This window comes from Carex rostrata, chromosome 14 (assembly GCF_964058835.1).
Source record: "Carex rostrata chromosome 14, lpCarRost1.2, whole genome shotgun sequence".
Taxonomy (NCBI): domain Eukaryota; kingdom Viridiplantae; phylum Streptophyta; class Magnoliopsida; order Poales; family Cyperaceae; genus Carex; species Carex rostrata.
In genome coordinates, this window is record NC_135931.1 from 4,378,483 (window position 1) to 4,382,382 (window position 3,900).

At 33.3% G+C, this 3,900-nt stretch overlaps 1 long non-coding RNA gene across 1 annotated transcript; it reads left to right on the top strand.

The window, feature by feature from the left end:
* Positions 1-200: 200 nt before the first annotated feature.
* LOC144565821 (uncharacterized) lies at positions 201-1,068 on the top strand. The gene is made up of 2 exons (XR_013514977.1): positions 201-403; positions 547-1,068. It is a non-coding gene; the product is annotated as an uncharacterized LOC144565821 (long non-coding RNA).
* Positions 1,069-3,900: the final 2,832 nt, after the last annotated feature.

A 3,900-nucleotide genomic window follows, 5' to 3' on the forward strand; every position in this document is an offset into this window, starting at 1 on the left:
TCTATTTTCAAATGCCTTAATAAATAGTTACAAAATGAAAAAAAAAACATAAAATTTGGTCTATAAGTACATATTCATATGGGGATCACGTTGAACGGTTTAGCTTGTCCATCAGGATTTAGAATACAAACAAATTGACCCGTATAGGTATCAAATTAATTGTTCATATGGGATCACGTTGAACAGCCTAAATATTTTTATCCTATAGGTATCAAATTAATTGTTCTACATTCCTTATTATAAAACAACTGTCTCACATTTTTTTGTGTTCAAATGCAAATATATGGACATGAGACATCAGAAGCCCATTAGAAAAAGGTTGCGGACTAAAATTAATCAATTTCGAAAATGTTGAGGCCCAAGACACCTTCTGTCACTCTTTAAGTGCTAACATTATGGAGAGGTACTCCCCCCTTTACATATAATTTTGTTTTGCATTTAACAAATGTCTTTTCTTTTTTTTCATTAATTAATGTTTTCTCATTGGATTTCATTTTCACCCATTCAAATTACTCTTTGACAAAAAAAAATTCTTGCGACGGAAAGGTGAACTCAACTTGGAACTCCCATCTCAACAAGAATGAATCAAAGGCTCACATAAGGCTGACAGCTTGACATAAAGGAACGTCAAATGCAATTCTTCCATCTGACCTCTTGCTTATTTGTCAACAGCTTGTCACAAGCTACCAGTTTCCTTTTGCTACTTACAAATTTCATTCTTACCGCTCCCAGCAAATACTTCTTACAGTTTACATTGCTTCATTCTATGTTATTTCCATATTCATAAATTTAAATTGCATTGATTTTGGTCAGATCTAATTAGTGGTCAATATCAGTTGCACCATTTCAGTAAAGATCCAGTTATGATCTCTGTTTTGTATTTTTTTTTTTTCCTATTTTGTGCTGCGCGAAATGGATTTAGTGAATTGTTAATATTTGTGAGATACGGAACTTTTTACATCGATTACAGTACTAAAATTTGCGAAATATAAAGCATTCAATATACATTTTCTTTTTCCACTTTTGACTTGAGAACAATCAGAAAAAAATTGTAATGATATATTTCAAGCTGTATTATGTCAGTAATTCTATGCACTTGTTTACACATTGAACTTGCTAAATTCCAATTCCAATTCTGCGATGCAAGTGTTATACAATAACTGAAGATAAAAAGAGCAACTCATTGTCATCCATATATACCAACATGCACTAACAAAACAGTTGCGGCGTAGCCGCAACGACGCAACTAGTTTGAATCAATTTTGATCAAATTATATCCAGTTTGAGTTTGATTTAAATAAGATTCAAATGAATTAGTTTAATTTGTTTCAGAACGAATTAATTACGAACTTTTTTCGAATCAAACTCAAATCAAATCACGAACCACGGACTTTTTGTGCAGCATTGTCTGACTAAAATGTAATAAAGAAGTAATACTTGGCCCAATAAATTCTAAATCAACGGCCCAAAAGAGTTGCTTTTTCCAACGCCATCTGTAAAACCGGCTTGAGACGACGAACCCGCTCCAATCGGATCCTCAAATCCCCTACCAGTCGTATCCTCATATGAGGACGGGCCCTCTCCAGTTGGATCCACCGAGGACGTGCCCGCTACAGTCGAATCCACGGCATCTGGACCCGCTGCAGGCGCAGCTCGTACTCCCCACCATCTAGCCCTGGGCATACTACATTTACAAAAAAAATATATATTAATCAATCACAATTTAAGAAATGAAAATTTATTCCAAATTTTAAACAATTTCTAAATATTTTCAACCAAATTCAAAGCCATTGAAACCCTAAAATGGTTAATTATTTATAATAAACTCCTAATTATATGATATTAATACATTCAATAATTATACAATAACTATAGTATATTATATTATTATTGTAATAAGTATTTAATATATGAGCAATATAAAATATTAATTATATATTAATAATTATTACTAATAATAAAATACTAATTGTATAATTATAAATTAACAATAATTATTAATGATCTTACTCATTATATAATATTATTATAATAATTATTTAATATATTAAAAATATAACATATTAATTATATAATTACATATTAATAATAATTATTGTAAAATTCTCTTTATAAAATAAAAATTATTGCGAAAATGGACAAAGAAATAAAATTTGCAAAAAAAAAGAATACATATTTAAAAAAAATATTGATATACATGCAATTTACTTGAAAAAAAAATATGCATATTTAAAAAAAATATATTGATATATATACAATTTACTTGCAAAAAAAAGTATGCAATTTTTAAACAAATATTGATATAATTCAAAATAATTTGTTTTACTTGAAATTAATTTGTATTGATATATACATGTCTTTCGTCAACTAACTTCAAAATACCCTTAACGTCACCGAAACTTTTCTTCGTATCCTCAACATCACAAAAATAATTTGCAAAAAAAAAAAATATGCATATTTTTTAAACCATACACCCTAACCCTAAATTTTTAAACAATTCAAGCAATTGACCATAAATCCTAAATTTTTAGGCAAATCACAACTATAAACCCTAAATTGAACTATATCACATTCAAGTAAATCAAACAATTTTACCATAAACCTTAATCCTAAATATGCATACAATTCGAGCAATTCAACCAATTTTACCATAATCCGCAATTCAATAAAGCATATCACATTCAAGCAATTCAATAAACCATAACACATTCAAATTTGTTAAAGCATCCAATTCGACCAATTCGAAAATACTCTAATTGAATTCAACCAATTCACCAATAAACTCTAACCCTAACCCTAAATTGAACTAATCGAATCGGGAAAAAAAAATACTTACATTCAAGAGAGGAGAAGCGAGAGAGAAGCAGTGGCGGTGCAGCGGCTAGCAAGGGAGGCGGTGGCAGTGGCGGTGCAGCAGTGGTGAAGGGCAGTGAGCGAGCGAGCGAGGGAGCGACGGAAAGAGGGAGCGAGGGAGAGGAGAGGTGTGGCGGTGGGGAGAGAGGGTGGTGAGGCGCCGGCCGGCGGAGCAGAGTGTTTTTTTTTCTTTCTCTAGTGCAGAGGAAGGAGATCGAGATAGAGAGGGGCAAGAAGAGAGCGAGACAGAGAGGAGTCACGGGTACAAAAGGGATCCCTAGCGGACCCCCCCCCCCCCCCACGGGAGGTCTGCTAGTGCTATGGACCACATGTCTCACGGGCGATCTGCTGGGTTATGGACCGCACCCTCCACGGACGGTCTGCTTGGTGCTTTGGATCGCCCGTGGGCCTGGCAGTTGGGGCATTTTTAAAAAAAAAAAAATCCAATGCAGGGTTATTTTTTAAATTAAGTTGTTTTAAGGGTATTAATAAAAATGGCTATATTGTGCCTGTTAAAAAAGTTTAATGAGCATAATTTTAAAAATCTATTCTATTGGTTTAGTCGAATTCAAACTGTTGAAACCCAATTACTTACGAGCAAAGGTTTAAATAGCGTTTATCGCGTCATAGCGTGCCGGCTGAAAGAACAGCGCTATTCTCAAATAGCGCCGCTATAGCGCGGAATAACGCGCTATAGCGCCAGTAGCGTCATAGCTTTTATAGTCCGAAAACGCTATAGCGCGCTATTTAGAACCCTGCTTATGAGTGATGTGTGTACATGTAAAATTTTCAAATTCATTTAATATAAAATTAAGCGTTCAAAATAATAAAATTTTATAAATTATTTAAAAAATTATTTTAATACATCATTTTTCGTTTTTTTTTTTTTCTATTTTGGGAATCGCCTTCGATTGCCTCGAAATCGTTTTTCTTTTTAATTTGGACATATACACACATTCTCATTAATAAAAATCACAGTTCATTTCTTGTGTATTCCGGTTCCGATTCCAAATTGCGCGTGCGGCGTGCTACCCGTTGTGGGACTAC